The sequence below is a fragment of the Diospyros lotus genome, chromosome 5 (assembly GCF_014633365.1).
Source record: "Diospyros lotus cultivar Yz01 chromosome 5, ASM1463336v1, whole genome shotgun sequence".
Taxonomy (NCBI): Eukaryota; Viridiplantae; Streptophyta; class Magnoliopsida; order Ericales; family Ebenaceae; genus Diospyros; species Diospyros lotus.
Genome location: NC_068342.1, coordinates 28,416,524 through 28,437,582, shown reverse-complemented (window position 1 = coordinate 28,437,582; position 21,059 = coordinate 28,416,524). Strand labels below are relative to the sequence as shown.

Genomic DNA, 21,059 nt, shown 5'->3' with positions numbered 1-21,059 from the left:
TAAGCTAATTATTCAGCTACCTCCTTTCCCTTAGAGCCGCTCGTCGAACCTAGAACGTTTGAATATTCCAGAGACAGTCCAATTAGAAGATGAATCTTCTAATGAGAAACTCTAAAAACAGTTTATATCGATGCATGATCAGGTATAAAATGTATGAGAAGACAAAGAGAACTACTCCAAAGTGCCTCGTGAACACGTCAACCTCCTCCAACAAGAGCTTTTTCAATGGCGCACGCATAGCACCTCTCGGGAGGTCCCTAACCATGTCACTTTGGCCCGACTTCATAGCACTCATGTAAGCACCACATCCGTTGTTCCTTAGGCTCACGGTCTTTCCCACGAGAGCTTTCTCGATGGCGAACGCATAGTGCCTCTCAGGGGATATCCGACTTTTGGCCTTGGCCAACAACAAATAGGTACAACAATATAGCCACACGAATTTTATAAATGCAACAGTTAAAAAGCCAATAGCATATATTTTCCAGAAAATACATTTCATATATGTAACATGATTTCACGTAAGAGAATAACAAGAGTTTATGTATAAGAACTTCACAAAACACGCCTCATGCAATAGAAGTCTCTCATAAGAGAATAAAAAATAGGATTTGGAGTATAGGAGTCTCACCTTGTTGGTTTATCTTTTTGACGGTATAATTTCACAGCAAACGGCCTAGGTTTCTGCAGAAAACACATGTTTTGGTAAACCTAACCTCAAATATTTTACATAGGGTTGTGGGGTATTAACTTAGGGGCATAACTGAAAAATTTCAAAGCAAAAGGACCTCTCACGCGCCATCACGCGCCCCTAGAATGTCGGCCACGCGCCTTCACACGCAGCTACTTCCAGCGCGTGTAACTCACGCGCTGCCAAGCAGAATTCGGACATCTTCGTCCCGTTTTCGTATTTCGGCCATAACTTCCTCATTTTAACTCCGATTTAACCCCTGTTTGAACCTACGCGACCCTCTCTTCCCCCTCTATAGGATTATAAAAAAAGGGACTTACATCCTTTTTTTTCTGACTGATTTCAACAAATTCTGACAAAGACCCGCAACTCCGACGAGGCTCGTTCTCCACCGCTTTCTTCCCGCCTTCTTGTCGAACTTCCTTCTCTCTCTCTAGAGCAACCTTCTCCACTTAGAGTGCTTCACTCCTCAAAGCTCTCTTGAATGGTTTGAGAACAAACCATGGTGCCTATTTATAGATTACTTGAACCAATCATATTATGCCACTTGTCACAATCTTAGCCATGGACTCCAAAGACTCAAAGATATATTTGAATGGCTTTTGAAATCCAAGCTAATTCCTTAACTTCTTCCAAATGACATTTTGGCCCTTATTTCAAGTCCTCAACTTTCATATTTTATCACATAAGCTCCAAATTTCATCCTTATTTTATTTGGATAATTCTCTAATTACAATTACACCCTCAAACATCAAATTTATCGAGATACTTAAAATCTCAAAATTAATAACTCAAAATTACTTGATATGTACGATTTCGAGAAGCCCTTACCATCATTCAGTCTTTTTAGGCTATAACTTAGCTTAACCAAAAATCGTATCTTATTTTATTTCTTTCAGCGCCATAAATATCGCCTCGAGACGCTCGTTAAAAATATACCTTTGTCCTTAGGTATCTAAGCTCCAAGGCACTCCCTGCGATCGATTCGGTCACTTGTTGCCATTTCAAGCATATTTTTCGATATTTTAAACTCACTTAAAATACGTGGCAACCTTACGAAAATATGGGGTATTACAGCTGCTGCCATAGCCGATCGACCATCCATCACTCTATCTCTTTGCCTCTCTCTCTCTCAATCTCCCTCATTCTCTCGATCTCTCGGTTACTCTCCTGAGCTCCCCCTCCCTCTCTGTTCTGATCTCAACATTTTGAGAGAAAATGCACTGTAGATTACTTGGCCCCCAATCCACACGGTTATATATATATATACACACATAATTACAATTTTTAATCCCCCTATTTTTCTCATAATTCCACTTAAAGAACATAATAATTACACTTAGGGATTTTATAATTATACTTGAACCTTCCAAGTTTTAATTAAAACCATCAAGCTTCACAATTCCTTAATTTTCTAAAAATTAATGACCGATATTTACCCAAAAATATCGATTTTTGTCCCTGCGTCTGCACGGAACCTTTATTCCACCTGAAAACACTTAAGGGTTGCCTTATTCTCAAAACCGGACCACCCCTAAGGTCCCTTCAGCTTCCCGGAGGTCCCCTACGACCTTTCGATACTGGCACCCACTCAGGCTTGTACATAATTTATTCCAAAAATTATTCTCGGTCGGATCGCTTCCAGCATCATTATCCTCATCTTGAGACGCTCACCAATCTCTTGCCCTCTTCCCTGGACATCCAAGTCCCAAGGCACTCCCTGCCACCAACTCGGCGAATTTCATTAATTAATTTCTTGAAACCGACCCTTGGACTTCCCGGACCACCCGAGGTCCTAACAAAATGATCCAAATTTATTTATTTTTCAATACCATGTAATACCGGGTATTACATTCCACCCCCTTAAAGAATTTCGTCCTTGAAATTCACTTTACTCAACTTTCCTAACCAAGACAATCACATTCTCGTGCTACATGCCCAATTCTCATGCTCAAGAATCTCATAGCCTATCCATTTCTCACCTTTACCTCGGGCTATACCCACCTCAAGGTTTCACTTAGGCTTTTGGTCCTCCGACTCTCAAGAACATTTACCAACCAATACCACTTTGGCTTCCTACCAAATCACACCACTGGTCGCTAGTCATGCTTACTGCAATGATGTCCATCTCTAGATAGATTTTCTTTGCCTCGAAGCATCGCTTTGCAGTCCGCTTCCCATTTCCCATCAATCGAAACAAACACTCGCTAACATTGCATCACTGATCAGTTTACTACGATTTTATGCCGATCACACACGACAACGTTTCCCACTGTCAATCACACATGGCCACGATTTTATGCTGGTTCAACCAGCAACGTCTTAGCACTGACCATACACCGCAATGTCTCTTCTAGTGCCCATAAGACACTCTGACACCCATGCCATCCTGGCATTACTGCCATTAATCACACGCATGCTTAGATTGAGTCGATCCTCATGGCAACTTCTCATTACCGATTAAGTAACCATGCTAGCACTACATGGGAAGCAACCATTTGGCCCACCCAGCCAACTTCGACCATTTCATACATGGTCTACTACCTTGACCAACTGACCCTCATTTATCGATACGATTATGCATAACCGACATACCCAACACCATGCGAGGCAATTTCATATTTCAATCATACGTGCGCTACCCGAGTCCACCTCGAGCTTGGCGATGCCCACACCATTACATTTTCAACTTGAGCTTAACTATGCTTGGGCCACAACCTTCTCCCAACCAGGAGTTCTTCGCATAAGCACACAAAGATACTTAAGCCTTCTTTTCTAGCCAATATTGCATGCTAGTAAGGGTCTCATACCCATACCAGGGAACTCTTCACTGAGCAACCCCTTTCAATTCTTCACCTCATTTCAGCTTTTACAATCATGTCCCATGCTAGGCCTTACCTTGGCTATTAAACCCTACCGTGAGTCAGGGATCCTATCATTGCGCTTAAGGGCGCGAAATAATTAACCGACCCTCGTCATCACCCACAGCGCATGACACAAGTGATCGGCTCTTTACCATCTGCACAATCACTTATTGCATCGTACCTGTAGGGTGACTAGTGCCTTTGGTCCCATACCATAGCAAGCTAACACAGTTAGGTGCCTAGCCTTGTAACGGCTTCTAGCCAAATTCACTCACCCAACTTCAATTTCATTGGGACCTTTCAAATTCTGCCATTTCTTGACAGAGCCTTATATTCTAGAGGCACAAAACTTTTCAGCCACCTTAAATCAGATTCATTTTCAATCCGCAATAGACACCTGATTTAGACCATGCACAATGGTTCCCCTTGTCCTCCTCGGTAAGGACAACACTACGACAACAACGAATTTCCCTCCACAATCGTTGCATCTCAAATTTCACAGGTCGTCTCAACCACTATGACCATCATTCTCAAAATCTTTCATATTCTCAAGGGCATTTTTGGAATTTTCTCACTTCTTTTCTTATTCTCTTAACACCGGTAACATCGGGTGTTACATTTAGGGGTGTGCAATTGGTTATAACCGAACCGAACCGCCTAAAAATTGTGAACAGAATCGAACCGAACCGAACCAAATGCAATAACCGAACCGAACCGACCGACTAACCCCAACAAACTGATCTAACCGAAACCGATCTAACCGAACCCTAAACCTTGCTAACCGAACCAAAATCAAAAACCGAACAGGAAACAAACTAACTAAGAGATCGGCTTTGCTGTTGCTGCCGGCCACTTAGCCGGCCGGCGATTCCGATGATCGAAACCGATCATCGAATTCCCCCAACCACGGTGACCCACATACCCAAAAACTAAAAGCATCTAATGGTTGGATTTTAGTAGATCTAGGTTTCAAAATTTCAATGTAAAAGAGAAATAGAGTGCAAACTTACCGAAAAACCATCGGCGCAATCTTCGTCTTCGTCTCCGGCCTTCGTCTTCTTCTTCGGCATCGACGACGGATGGTGGAGGGAGAGAGAACAGATGAAGAGATGAAGTCAAAAAGGCTTCAACCAGTGCCTAATCTACGAAGCTTCGAAGAGCCTTCGTCTTCGCCATCGCCATCGAAGAGCCTTCATCTTTGCCTTCGCCTTCTTCTTCGTATTCGCCATTGCCAGATCTGTGAACTCGAAATTGAATCGAAGAGAAGATGAAATGCCGAGACGCGAGAGAAAGATAGAGAGAGAGAAGAACGAAGAACAGAGAAAATGAAATGTCGCGCCAGCATGCGTGACTCGTGAGGGGGGCAGTTCGGTTCGCGCGAGGGGGGGTTGTGGCCGGTTCAGTTCAAGTGAGTGAGGCTATGTTTTACAAGTTCGGTTCGGTTCGATTTTTTTGGTATTTTTATCAAAATAACCAAACCGAACCGAATAACCGATTTTTAAACAAAAATATAACCGAACCGAACCACTATTTTTGAAAAATCGAACCAAACCGACCAAACTTTTCGGTTTGGTTCGATTAGTTCGGTTTAACCGAACTTTTGCTCACCCCTAGTTACATTCCACCCTTCTTAAAGGAATTTCGCCCTCGAAATTCGCTTTACCATAATCTCTTGCCCAAGATAATCACATTCTCGGACTACATGCCAAATTCCCATGCTTGAGAATCTAATAGCCTATCCATTTCTCGCATTTACCTCGGGCTATACCCACCTCGAGGTCTAGCTTAGGCTTTTGGTCCCCCAACTCTCAGGGATATTTAACAACCGAACACTGCTTTGGCCTCCTGCCAAACCGCACCTCTAGTCGCTGGTCTCGCTTACTGCAACGTTGTCCATCTCCAGATGGATTTGTCTTTGCCTCGAAGCATCGTTTTACTGTCCACTTCCCATTTTCCCATCAATCGAACCGAACTTTCGCTAACATTGCATCATTGATCAGTCTACCACGATTTTACGCCGATCACTGTTCGTGATTTTATATAACCCACGAATAATACGCAAGTATACGCGGTCAAGACATGTAAAGTGATGAATAAGATATCGTTCCCACGGAGATTGGTTACTACCCTTTTAAATACTAAAATTATTCACAATTAACTATATTTGGACAATTGATTAATTAAGAAAATTAATTAATATATAACTAAGAATTAACTAAGAATTAAAAATCAATTGGTTAAGACCTAGGGTTTTCTAAATTCACCTAGTAAATCCACTTTATCAAATTACCTCAATTTTTGGTTGATTAAATTACGAACTATGTCAATGGAACACTCTAATTTATTTATTAGCCTATGTCTAGGTCTAACAAGTTTATTCAACTGACCTAACTCACTATATGTCTATGTGAATTAGAATTAGAGAACACATTAAGCATAGGTACTCATTATATGAAAATATTCATAACAAATATAATCACAAATTACACATGTAATCAAGTGAATGTCTTCCCCAATTAACATATGTTATTTTGCCCAAAAGTCTATTTCTTATTTATCTATGTCTAGCATCATAAGAAATCTCAAATCATGTAATTGGTGATCAAGCAATTACAAGCATTAAGTTTAGAACAAAATAAACATAGTTGATGTAACAATCACAACCAAAATTGAGTAACCAATAAAGTTTCAATGCATAGGATCCTTTAAAAACCCTAGACAGTTATTTAGCCACTCATAATAAATAAAACATTCTCAACATTAATCAAGAGTTGCTGCATAATTGAAATCCTAAACAATTAAAGAAAAACAGAAACTCAAAAGAAAGAATGAAAGAACCCCCTATCCAGATCTGGAATCAGATCTGATTCAGAACGGATCCAACAATTTTGTTGCTTGCGTCCGTTTGCTGTTCAGAGGAACAGCGCATTCTTACTTTGCTGTGCGCGGCTGTCCAATTTATTTCGCTACTGCCTTCTCCTTAATTCCTTCAATTCCCTACGCCGTCCCAGTCTCCCAATTTTCTTTCATTGTTCCGTCGTCCAAGTCTTTTGTTCCCAATCCTTCCCTCCTTTTCATATATTATAATAATAATATATATATCCAATGCGCATGGAACCCTCCCCTGCACATTCACGGCATTCATTTAATAACATAATTTTAATATATATAAGTAATGTAATATATAATATATAATATACAATATATAATATAGTATAATATAATATATATATAATAATAGATAATATAATATTTAATATTTTATTAATTATATTAATTTTATTTATATTATAATATTAATTATTTATAATACTTATTTTTTATTTTTTTATTATATTAATTTATAGTATTAATTTTGAAATTAATTTTACAATTTTTTTATTTTATTATTTTTATTTTTTCACCCAAACACCAAAAAGTATTCCTGCCAAATAACAAGAATTACTAGAAATTAAATACATGTAAAGTAAACTCAAAATATTAGACAATTCTAAGTAAAACACACATAAAATACTAAAAATACTATTTAATTGTGACCAATAAATGTGTGAATAAATTCCCACATCAATCACACACAGCAACGTTTCCTACTGCCAATCACACATGGCCACGATTTTACGCTGGTCCAACCAGCAACGTCTTAGTACTGATCATCCACCGCAATGTTACTTCAAGTGCCCACAAGACACTTTAACACCCATTCACCATGGCATATCACCATTAATCACATGCATGCATAGCTTGAGTTGATCCTCATGGCAACCTCTCATTACCAATCAACTTACCATGCTAGCACTACATGGGAAGCAACCATTTGGCTTACCTAGCCAACTTCGACCATTTCATACATGGTTTTCTACCTTAACCAGTCGACCCTCATTTATCGATACGATTACCCAAAATCGACATACATAACACCATGTCAGGTAATTACACATTTCAACCATACGTGCATTACCCGAGTCCAACTCGAGCTTGGCGATGCATGCACCATTACAATCTCACCTCGAGCTTAACCATGCTCGGGCCACAACCTTCTCCCAACCAGGAGCTCTTCTCATTAAGCACACAAAGATACTTACTAGCTGATATCACACGCTAGTAGGGGTCTCATACCCATACCAGGGAGCTCTTCATTGAGCAACCCCTCTTCAACTCTTCACCCAATTCAACTTACACAATCATATCCCCACGCTAGGCCTTACCTTGGTTATTTAACCCTACGGCGAGTCAGGGATCCTACCATTGCGCTTAAGGTCGCGGAACCATTAATCGGCTCTCGTCATCATCCACGGTGCGTGGCACAAGTGATTAGCTTATTACCATCTGCACAATCACTTATTACATCGCACCTGTAGGATGATTTGTGCCTTTAGTCCGCACCACAACAAGCTAACATGGTTACACCCCCACTCTTGTAGCAGTCTTCTAACCAAGTTTACTCGCCCAGCTTCAATTTCATTGGACTTTTCAAACCTCACCATTTCTCAATAGAGCCTCTTACTCTTGAGGTATGACACTTCCAGCCATCCTAAATCAGGTTCATTCTTACTCCGCAATAGACACCTGACTTCAACTATGCATAATGGTTCCCTTTGTCCTCCTCGGCAAGGACAACACCACGACAGCAACGAATTTCTCCCCCACGGTCGTTACATCTCAAATTTCACAGGCACCAGCCTTCATGGCCATTCACACTCGGCTTCGAGGTCCTACCATGCACCATGGTTACCTTTGACCTTCCTAACAACATCTTTTCCTTGACAGCGACGATGACACCACCATATCATCTCAAAAGACTTGCTACTCCATGAATCTCACTGGTCATCGCGACCAGCACGACCCTACTCTTAGGCCGCCTTCTTCATATCACTTTCTATACTTATAGCAGCTAGCTAATTCCCTGAGAGACTTTGGCTCATCTCAGATTTCTTTTACACTTCGCTACAGCCAGCTCACACCACTCAGTGAGCGACCACATGGGCTCTAACACCACAACAGCTTCACTAGTCAATTTCCTTTCACAACCATTAACCTTGGACACGAGGTTAATTCTCATCAATTGCCTACACACTAAGGCATCCTTTGAGTTGTATCACTCACAGCCATTAGGTGATTTCATCACCTCAACACCACTCCTAGAAACCAATCTCGTCCCATAAGCTCTTCCTTCGGGCTCTCTTCACCCACTGACGACTTCTTAAATTCGCCCACTTCTTCCATCTAATGGTTACATCTAATGGTTCATTCTTACTCCGCAATAGACACCTGACTTCAACCATGCATAATGGTTCCCTTTGTCCTCCTCGGCAAGGACAACACCACGACAGCAACGAATTTCTCCCCCACAGTCGTTACATCTCAAATTTCACAAGCACCAGCCTTCATGGCCATTCAGACTCGGCTTCGAGGTCCTACCATGCACCATGGTTACCTTTGACCTTCCTAACAACATCTTTTCCTTGACAGCGATGATGACACCACCATATCATCTCAAAAGACTTGCTACTCCATGAATCTCACTGGTCATCGCGACCAGCACGACCCTACTCTTAGGCCGCCTTCCTCATATCACTTTCTATACTTATAGCAGCTAGCTAATTCCCTGAGAGACTTTGGCTCATCTCAGATTTCTTTTAGACTTTGCTACAGCCAGCTCACACCACTCAATGAGCGACCACATGGGCTCTAACACCACAACAACTTCACTAGTCAATTTCCTTTCACAACCATTAACCTTGGACATGAGGTTAATTCTCATCAATTGCCTACACACTAAGGCATCCTTCGAGTTGTATCACTCACAGCCATTAGGTGATTTCATCACCTCAACACCACTCCTAGAAACCAATCTCGTCCCATAAGCTCTTCCTTCAGGCTCTCTTCACCCACTGACGACCTCTTAAATTCGCCCACTTCTTCCATCTAACCGACTCGATTAGCTCTAGCCGAACCGCCCGGCTCACAACCAACACAACCTTCCTCCAGGCACTACACTTGCAATCATCGACTACCGCTTCGATATAAACTCCATCCATTGGAAATCACCCCTTCCATTCATGTGGAATTCACACTTTCACTTGATGCCGTAGGACTCACCTTCCTACTCAGGCACTCGCCATTACGTTGGCTTTTCCCTTGGTGATCTCTCCTAATAAAATTATAGTGCCTTAGGAAGTTCATCCCACACTGTTGCCTCATGCTCAACTTCTCTTGGGAGAACATCTCAAGTTCTACCCTGATCACATTTCAACTACCATTGATAGCTCTCATTCCGAAGCCACACTCCTTTAAGTGGCACAATTCTGCCCTGACCAACCATTTTTTATCACCTTGGATCTCTTTTGCCAAATCTGCTTGGTCTAACCACCAAGACCCGGTGAACCCTTATACTAAAGGCATACACGACACCCAACAAGGCTTTACTTCACAGTCCTCGAGCCTCACGCTCCCATCATTGCCATCAGGTGCTACCACCTGGCAACTGATCATGTGTCATCAACTGGAAACCCCTCCAGTGCCACATGAGGATATTTCCTCATTTCGCATCGACACAACCAAGACTAACACCAGACTGTGCCATTACAAGCCTTCACGGATTTCGAACTGTGCCTTAGCCACACGTTCAACCTACCATAACTTACATCACAGGTTTAGAGATCCCTTTACTTGAAACCTTCACATGCTTAAATATTCCCATCTCATGGTTAGCTTTCAACTCGTAAGTCTTGCCCTCCATGGCACTTATTTTACATCCTGGAGCCATTTACCGACTCCACCAATCAATCCTGTCTTCATGCATTACTGCAAGATCACATTGGGTCCATTATTCCAATTTACCCGATCAACTTTGATCAAATTAACCACAACTACGTTAACATCCTTTAGCAAGAGCATCACCCCACATCTTGTTATCACTCCACAAGATATCACCCAATCGGTTCACAAACCTTCTTGCTACCTTGACACCAAAAGCACTACCACCATACTTCAACCCTTACGAAATTTTAGGTCTGGCCCAGGCATAACCTACAGCATACCCCAAGTCTTCAGCATCTAATCGTCTCCACTACAGACGAGTTACTCCACGTAGAGGGCTGCAGTCCCTCCTGTGGACTAACTGTCTGTATCTAGTGGTCCTTAGCATTAGACCCGTCAACGATAGGCATCAACCGTAGCGTTATTCCCACGCTAGACCCGTTTCTTTTCCCCGGGTTTCTTTCTCAAACATCTTGAGATGCTAAACCACCTCAACACCACTTATTACTCGCAGCTGAGTTGCGGAACTGACCACAACTTTCGCACCCCTATCGTGAATCTCATAGATCTTCAGTCCCTGACCATCTGCATAGTCACTGTGTTGCCCTATGCTTTAGGCGAGCTAACACCTGGTCATCAACATCGTGTCACTCCTATGGCCCAACATAGGTTTCCATCTTGTTATAATGTGCTTTAGAGAGTCAACACCCAATCATGTGTCACTCCCATACACTGGCCCAACACTGGTTCCCCATCGTATTGCCTTGAGCTTCAGAGAGTCAACACCCAATCATTATTACCGTGTTGCTCCCTTACACTAGCCTAACAACAGTTTCCAACAGCATGACTCAGGTCCCACTCTGATTTGCTTCGCACCCCATAGTGTGACTTTCAGCCTTCCAGTCACACCTTTGATACCGAACCCGGCATGGTTACCTTGCCATGCTCACAATCATTCTCCTTACCAGGCTTCCTACTCGGCAACCATTTATCGGATCATTACCGCGTTCCGCATTTCCTCCTTAAGACTACTCTAGATGTCTTATCCCTTACGAGAGATTCTCGGCCTCGCATGATCAAATTTCTTAAGGTGCTACCCCAGCTCTTCGGTACCTGACCGTCACCTGCAGTTCACTAAATTGCTCAGGCCCATAGGCTACTTGCCCTCAATGCGAGCCAACTTATTAGTCCTCTGCCACACAGTCCATAGCATCAGATCCGTTACACCGAGCCTTGCACCCTTAGCATCAAGGCTACTTAAAGCCTTCCCGAGCTACGATGGTTCCACCACCATCTTACCAAAGCCATCTTACTTGGTTATCCTTGCCTCAATAACCTCAAGCTCATACCATGAGCCTCGCTCCTCGGGACTCTACATCTCTTATCGCTTAAGAGACTATCAAACCATTTCACATCTTGAGGCCTCATGATCTTACCTCACAAGATCATACCTCACGGCACTCATTCAACCTTTGAAAGCTCCAACTTTTCATGACAATGGATCCAAATCCATCATGATTCATTTCACCACCTAGCTCATTTCAAAGCTTGATTATCTATGATCTCTCAATCCACACCCGACATACTGAGTCTACCTCAAGCTTCGGCACCCATAACCATAGAGCGTCTTCCATTACCCTCTAGGTAAATTGAGACCTCTCGTCTCTCCTTGCATACTCACGTTTGTATTCAGTCACTACGCCCCGACTGGCCTTCCCTCACGCCTCGCTTGGGCTTCCATGACTTGAAACTAAAATTCCGGGGCCTCCACATTGCTCACCATGCCCCTGCCCCCTGGGCATCCAAAGTTGGCATTTCTTGCACGCGCATAGCCCACGGATGTCTTGTTGCCACAATTCACTACCCTCGGCCCACATACCGCTCATACCCTTCATTGGGTGACCTCCGCGTCTCCCATCAAAGGTCTTGTGACCTTAGGCGTCATCCCGACCCCAGACATCATAATGAGGGTCTATTCACCTCTCATCTCCCGCCTGACCCCAAGCGTCAATGAGAGTTTAGATTGGCTCCTCATCCATCAACCACATGAATGGTCACTTGGCCTTTCACAACTAGGACTTCCAATCCCATGGCCCCCACGCGCATATCTACGCATGCCCAACTCCTTTATCCCAAATCTGGATCCCCTTGGATTCTAGCTCGACTCACTTGGGATTTCCATCACATACAAACACCCGCTAGGGTCCATTTGTCACACACCTATCCTTTCTTAGGATATATCCTGTTTCATCATGAAACCAACTAGGGGTCCACTTATACCCTAGGCATGTCCCCTCCGGGATCGCCATAGTGATATAATCACATGGCACCATATGCATCCCTGTAACGATCCATTAGAGGGTTTAGATTTTATTTAGAAATTATTAAATTTCTTAATTAGTTTTGTTTGGAGGATTTTTTCCAATTAATTGTTAATGTGGCAATTTAGAGATTTAATTGAGAAAATAGCATTTAATTATATTTAATTATTGTGAAAATTAAATGCAAGGACGTGTTGGTCATTTAAGGATTTGATATTAGCATTTAATTACTAAATAAAGTTATTTTGATTAAGGGATTAATTAACCCAGCCGTGAGGAGGATTCGGATTAGAAGACTCCTAGTTATAATAGGAGAATAAGTTATAGCATTAGGGCTTCTTAGATCAGTGTATATATAGTTTCATAAGCCATATGTTCTTCACGCCGCAAGAACAGAGAGCCAATAAGCAATTAGTGAGTTCAAGGATTTGCATAGAAGGCTCTCGGGAGATCATTGAGTCGATTAAGGAGATCGTAAGGCAAGTTATTCTCCTTGTAAACCTTTCTTACAAGATCATATATTAGCATTCGATCATCAGTTTCAGCAGCTCTTTGTTTAAGTTTCAGATTTATGTTACAGTCAGTGTATATATATATATATATATGCACGAGCAGTGAGTTCAAGTTTTGCATAGGAGGCTCTCGGGAGATTATTGAGTCAATCAAGAAGATCATAAGGCAAGTATCCTTCCCCTGTAATCCTTTCTTACAGGTCTTGATTGAGTTTGATATCAGATTTCCATAATTGAATCAGTTCCAGTGCATGTATATATATATATGTGCGTTACAATGAGTTATATCAGTTCAGTGCATGTTATATATATATATATATATTTACATGCGTACAGTGAGTACCAGCCAGTTAATGCATGTTCCTTGCAACGTTTTCATTAGTTATGATCAGTAAATCATCCCTAAAGTTGTTTATATATTAATTGGGATTGATCTCTCAAGATTTCTTTTGGAATGGTGTAATAATGTTAAGTTTTTAAATCAAAGTATCGTCTCTGTTATCGTAAGTTTGTTGAGACTCCAATCATTCGAATGAGTGTTGTCTCATTCGAATAAGTTTTGAGACATCCGAATGAATTCTCAGTGCTATCGTAAGCTTTTCCCTTATAATATTCCAGTCATTCGAATGAGTCATGTGTTATCGTATCATTCGTATGTGTTTTTGGTTTGTCATTCAAATGAGCTTCCTTATCATTCGAATGAGTCCTTGAAGATGCGAGTAAGCTGTTGCTTTGTATAGTCTAGCATTCGAATGAGCCTTCTTGTCATTCGAATGAGTCGCTTTTTGCCAGTTCAAAAGTTGAAAATTTTCAAAATTCATTCGAATGAATTTGTGAGTCATTCGAATGAGTCCCTGATCAGATCCGAATAGCCTTGTTATATATCATCTATCATTCAAATGAGCCTTCTGTCATTCGAATGAGTCTCTGTCATTCGAATGAGTTTTCTGCCATTTGATGAGCTTGCTGAAATCCGTTTTTTCATTCGAATGAGCTGTTTTTCATTCAAATTTCCTCCTTACATTTCCTCAATCATCCAAATGGTATCTTATGGCATCCAAATAGCTTCCAATAAATTCTTGATTCAAGTCTTAAATTTAATATAAATATTTAATTATTCAAATATTGAATTTTTATGTCAAGATATGATAAAACTCAATATGCCATGCCTATACTCAGAAATTTCAGAATATTTGAATCTCAATATAGTTGATAAAAATCATATACCATGTTTAGCAGTTAATTATGACATAATCAGCATTTTTGTGAGATTATGTGCATACATATTTGTATGAACATTGAGCATGACTTTATGTGGAGCACTACATATCGTGTGCCAGCATTTATATGAGCATTGCATTATGCGCACCAGGCGGCTTGTCCATGGGGATCCCACTAGTATCAGTTCAATTATATCTCAGTTATGAGTTGCTCGCCTGATGTCGACCAGGGAGCTAGGGGCATATTGCCCAAAGTATGTGCTTATAGTTTTTATGTTTGCAGGACTCAGATCAGTCAAGTATGTGTTACAGTTATGTGGGCCTACATGCCAAAGTTGCATACCTGCATTTAGTTACAGTTATGTGCATTACATCTTATAAATGCCATCCAGTGATTATTATATCTCTCGGTACAAGTTCAGTAAGTATTTTTATCAGTATCGATATTCTTCGATTCAGCTTCAGTTATTCTTTCCAGTTTATTACTTGCTGAGCTTTGTAGCTCACCTTGTACTCTTCACCATTCCAGGTCCTAGTGGGGGAGTACCAGATGTGGGGCCTAGCAGCAGTGTCCAGTAGTGTGTGTACATGGAGCCGCTTAAGACCAAAGATGTCTAGGAGTTGTTAGTTTATTAGTAAGTGCTTGATCAGTTTAGATTTATTTTATATTCCAGTTTAGGGATTTTCCCTTAGATGTAATTTAAGGTTTTCAGTTATTGACTCAGAGTTTTATTTCAGTTGATTGAGATGTTCATTTTGGTATCAGATTTCAGTTTATCAGTCAGTTTATTTTATTATCTCCAGTAGCACCTCTTCTCGGGCAGTTCTAGGAGATGGGGGTGTTACATCCCTTATGCATAACTCACACCCGACTTCATTCGGAGTCTTTCTGCAAGCTACGCACGTCATGCCCACCCCGGCCATGACTGGCATGTATCTCACATGCTTGCTCCACCTAGAGCCTATCTAAGAGCAACTTTAGCTTATTCCCTTCCCGGAGCTCGTCGCACAATTTGTTGACGACTTCTTTCCTCGGATTTCGAGCTAATTTCAACCTTAACTCACCCTAATTCAAGCACACAACCCTTAGCACACCACCTCTACGGGAACAACTCCATTCTCTCATACATGCTTGACCATATCCCCAACATAGGGATACTCAGTTAACCCCTTCCCGGATTAGATATACCTCGAGCCCTCTAGGCCCTTTCATGACTCTTGTCATGATTCGGCTTCGTGTCCCCACACAAGTCTCAATACTTCAATCACAAGGAAATCTCATCCTTAAAATGCTTCACTTACTCCCAAATTTTCACATTCGGGTCCTGATACCAATACCCACACTTGGGCATTTGACTCTTCTTTGCTCGTCCTGTATATCTCTTACGGTATATCATCTCGAACCATGATATTTTCCTATTCCTATAGTAGGAATATTCGAGCATTCCATTCACATTGCCACAAGCCTCAATGCCCCGACCCAACTCCAAGGGTCCTCAGTCACTTGTGGTCCTACTGCCAAGGTCTTCATATCAACCTTCGACCACATTTCTCTAAGCATCCTCCACTTGATGCTCTAACCACGCTTTGATACCAAATTGTAACGCTCCACTCCCACTTACGGGTGTTACTCGTGAACAATTACCCAAATTGTCCACCTGCCCGACCTTTGGTGTAGGGTGGACCATGTTTCAAGAAGAAACGCCCTAGGTGGGAACTAGGCTCGTCCTTCCCTTCCCTCAACCCCAAGATTCACTAGTGGAATTGGACTTTAACCACACCGCATTGGCTATAAAAAAAATCTCCTTAAGATGCCCAATTTCAATTTTCCCATTTATTTTTAATTATTTTTCATTCAAGAATTTCACCGGGCTCCAAAATCCACCATTTTCCCAATACTCCATAATTAAATTCTTTTATGGAATTAATTCCAAAATTCCCCAAATACCTTTTTATGAATTATTAATCCCATATATCTCCACATAAATACAAAATTGGGATTTAATTCATTTACTCACCTAATTCCACATAGGAATTATTTCCAATTTACCAAAATACCCTTTATATTGGACTTCACTATCCAAATTACCAAAATGCCCCTCTCTCATAGGGCACCATCATTCTCAAAATCTTTCATATTCTCAAGGGCATTTTTGGAATTTTCTCACTTCTATTCTCATTCTCTTAACACCGGTAACACCGGGTGTTACAAGTTCCCATCCTTAAAACACTTCATATCCCCGAAATGCCACATTCGGGTTTTCTTGACACCAACACCCACACTTGGGTGTCCAGTTCCTCTTACTCGACTTGTATACCACTTACGAGTATATCATCTCAACCCAGGGTATTTTCTCATTGTTAGAGAAGGAATATCCGAGCATACCCGCAAAGCCATCACAGGCCTCAATGCCTTGACCCTATCCCTTATTGTAACGCCCCGCTCCCACCTACGGGTGTTACTCACGAATAGCCAACTTACTATTCACACGCTAGGGCAAAGATGAAGAGACGGCTACGTTTCAACGGGAAACGACCTAGCTGGGAACTAGGCTTTGCCCTCTCTTCGCTTCGCTCGAGGGTCCGGGAATTATCAATCGACCTATTAAACCCGAAACCTCGCAATCGTCACCCCTTCTCGAACTCTTTAATGAATGCCTAAGGGTGACTTACCAGGATCGAAAAGGAATTAAGCTAACTCTCTAGCTTAAAATAATTTATGGCATAACGCCTTAATTATAAGAAAATAGGTTTTTCTTATCTTTGCCCCAACCATTAACCCATTTAATTCATTTCCAATTCCTTAGGAAAATATTTGGATTAATCTTCCTTTAGAAAAATTTAAATAAAATTTTCCTCATTAAAGCTCCATTAATTTTCCCTTTAATTTATTTCAAAATTTCCATAATTTTCCAATCATTAGGAAAAATAATTTTTGAAATACAGATCTCAAACATCCTCATCCAATTTCAAAATTTAAGGAAAATAGCCCATTATTTAACTTCCCAAAATTTAGAAATTTTTTCCACAATTGCCTCAAATTTACATTAATTTAAAAATTAATTTAGAGGCTAAATACTCATTTAATTATTTATTTATTTAAATTATTTCATAATTTCATAAATGTCAGAAATAATTAAATAACCCAAAAAATATAAAAAAAAATAAACAAAAAAGAACTTCACAGCAGCCACAGGGGGGCGCGCAGCAGCAGCCGCGCCCCCCCAGCGCGCGCGCTGGCCGCGCAGGCTGCGCGCGCGGGCCGCGCCTGCCCCGCGCGTAGCCCGCCAGCCCGCCCAGGCGCGCCTTGGCTGCCCAGCCCACTGCCTGGCCATTTTTTTTTTTCCAAAAAAAATATTTTTTTTTAAATAAAACCATATTTTCCAGAATACATTTCCATATCAAGGGGCTTCCAAAACACTAAATTTTCCCCCCTTTTAACCACATTTACATACAATCCAAGTTTAACAAAATAATACAACACAAAAATACAAACTACATAACCATTACACATAGTTTTCCTCTTTGATTCAATACCTTCACCCTTGCAAAACTCCCTTTCCCTTGGATGTTTCTCCACCTACATTGAGGTCAAAGGACCTTATGAGCCAATGCTCAGTAAGGGTGCTATGCAAATGTAAATGAAGTATGAGAAACATAACATGTAATGCAATGCAATGCATATCAAGGGTAGTTCTCCATGCCTTCATAACCACTTAGGTTAAGGCACCAACCAACCCCTCACTCCCCTCACAAGTCCTCCTTATGGCCATAGGTCCACTTGGGCACAAAACATGCAAAGAACCATCACATGCAACTCATTCATACATGTCCAAATGCAAGCAAAACCCCTCCACTTGGGGCTATCCCTTACCTTGTTTCCTTGAAGCTTTACACTCTCACAAGCCAAGAATCCCTCTTAGACTTTGAAGCTTCAACACCTCCACAAGCTAATACTCACCCTTAAAGAAAAATAATAAAAGAGACTTTAGCTCTTAAACACATGCCTTAAACTATAACAAAAGAGAAAACTAGATTACCTTTTGCTAGACTTTCTCTTCCTTCTCTAGACTTCCTTGCCTTCTTACTTGCCTTCTTGCTTCTCTACTTCACAAATGGGAAAAAGCTTGGAACTAATTTCTCACTTCCCATTTATAGAGTTTTCTTCTTAATCCATGCCAATTCTCAAGATCACATCCTAGCCATTGATTTTTTTCTTATTTCAAGAGACCTAATCTCTACCTTTGAACATTAGCACAATCCTTGTGCTTCTCCCAAGTTAAATCCTAACCCTTGATTTTAGGAGAACTCTTTCCTAGATACAAAGGAAACACAAATCCAAGAGACTTATCTTGTTAAATCTCCTCCATTGATCTCTCTTTGGAGACTAAATCTCCTCCCTTGGATCAATCCCAATTTTCCATAATTCTCCATTTTTCATTTAATTAAATCATGACTAATTTCCAAGATTGACTAATTTCCCAAATTTGCATTTAATTTAAATCCACAACTTTTCAAGCATTTAATGGAGACTTAAATAATTTCTTTTTGATTTAAATTTAAAAGCTCTTGAAAGACATAATCTAATTTCTTTAGCATTTATTTAAATCCACCATTTTCCAACATTAATGCTTGACAAATTTCTTTTTATTATTGATTTTCTTTTTAATTTTCTCCATCATGGCTCTCATTAATGCTTGAGAGACTAATTTCTTTTCCCTTTTTCATTTATTAAATATCCCTCTTGATTCATAAGATCATGCCATGTGTCACCAAATTCTCTTAATTAAATAAATCTTCATTCTCCAAATTAAATTAAATCTCTTCCATAAGAACTTGCCAAGTGTCATCAATCTAACCATACTTGGTTTTCCAATTTAATTCCTAATTATCTATGCACTTAATCAAGAATTAAATTCTCCAACATTTATTCTCCAATATAAATAATTTCTCCAAAAATAATTTATCTTCCTTTGGGATGAAATTCCAAATTACCATTTTGCCCCTCACAAGACATCCAATATTTCATGGCATTTTCTTTAATTCAAGGGCAATTTTGGAATTTTTCATAGACTAAAATTCTCTTAAATGACAAAATTTATCATGACTCTTTAAGGGTATTACACTTATGGTCCTCAGACCACATGTCCAACTTTTAAGGTTATCGGATCAATCTCAAATCAAAATCTCGAGACCACAAACCAACTGTTCTCAACCCCAACTCAGCAGTTAGGACATTCCGACTTACATCCAAATCATGCCGAACATTCTCCACTCCAAGCTCCAATAATTGCTCACATCAACCACTTAACCGATCATACGTAGCACCACCAACACGCTAGTATTCCCCACTCATATAGCTAACCATGCTCTGATACCAACTGTAACGACCTGCTCCCACTTACGAGCGCCACCAGTGAACAATCGACCGATTTCTCACCCGACAAACCACAACTGAAGGGTTGAACTATGTTTCAACAGGAAACGCCCTAGGTGGAAACTAGGCTTCGTCCTTCCCTTCACTCTACTCAGGAATCGGTCCCAACTCAAACAAGAAAACTTAGCGGACCAAGACCCGAAACCCGAGTGAGCTTCACCTTTCTTTAGCTCGTCTCACAGCAAGCCAAAGGTGACCCAGGCACAAAGCTAGCATAACAAACACTTCGCTGAGTATTGGGATTTATGAGAACATACCTCGCTGATCTTTACTCAGTCCGAACTTGGCTTCAACAACTAAGGCCACATATACATCACGCAGACTCACAATCATCTATCACATCATTCTGATTACAACAACTAGATACATCTAGTGCTCAGAACGCTTACATTTAAACACATGACTACATATAAAAAAATACAGGAGAATACACATCCACACATCTCGGGCAATGATGCTAGTTGCCACCACAGTCTCCCGGCACCATCCCTGCTTGCATTTGGTCTTGCATCATCTATTGTAATACCCCGGAGCCCAGAGGAGAATAGTATATATCGACGATAGTGTAAAAAAGGAAACAACACCAGCTGGATACCTTTTGGGCTGAATGTTGGCAACGAACTCCCAAGTTAAGCGTGCTTGACCTAGGGTAATCCAAGGATGGGTGACCCCCTGGGAAGTTCGCGTAAGCCCATCAGGGTAAGTTGTTCCGGTCTTTCCTATCGCTCGATGCGGGATGTTACAAGTGGTATCAGAGCCGACACTTGGAAAAGGCGGTCCGATGAGGGCGGGGAGTGGCGTCGGGGCTCGAGGGCCTATACAAGGAGCGGCTTCTAGCAGGCTTCTAGGATGGCAGCCTCCAAAGGGGAGGAGATCTGGGACCGGTTGTAAGGTCGCATGACGAGGACATCATGTGCTCAAAAGGGGGAGAATGTAATACCCCGGAGCCCAGAGGAGAATAGTATATATCGAGGATAGTGTAAGAAAGGAAACAACACCAGTTGGATACCTTTTGGGCTGAATGTTGGCAAAGAACTCCCAAGTTAAGCGTGCTTGACCTAGGGTAATCCAAGGATGGGTGACCCTGTTCGGGCTGTCGAACACCGATAGATTAGATGAATAATGATTCGGATTTGCAGCAAGGGTGCAACCCAAAGTTGTCTCCCAACGAACCTCAAACGAATCTGTCAAAATAAGATTGAACGAGGGGGGTGTGATGAAAATCGGAATTAAAAGCGTTCAAGAATAAAACAAAGAT

At 41.2% G+C, this 21,059-nt stretch overlaps 1 long non-coding RNA gene across 1 annotated transcript; it reads right to left on the bottom strand.

Moving 5' to 3' along the window:
• Nucleotides 1-17,906: 17,906 nt before the first annotated feature.
• LOC127801131 (uncharacterized) lies at nt 17,907-18,954 on the bottom strand. Its single transcript, XR_008022961.1, has 3 exons — nt 18,405-18,954; nt 18,239-18,326; nt 17,907-17,944 (listed from the first exon to the last, which is right to left on the bottom strand). It is a non-coding gene; the product is annotated as an uncharacterized LOC127801131 (long non-coding RNA).
• Nucleotides 18,955-21,059: the final 2,105 nt, after the last annotated feature.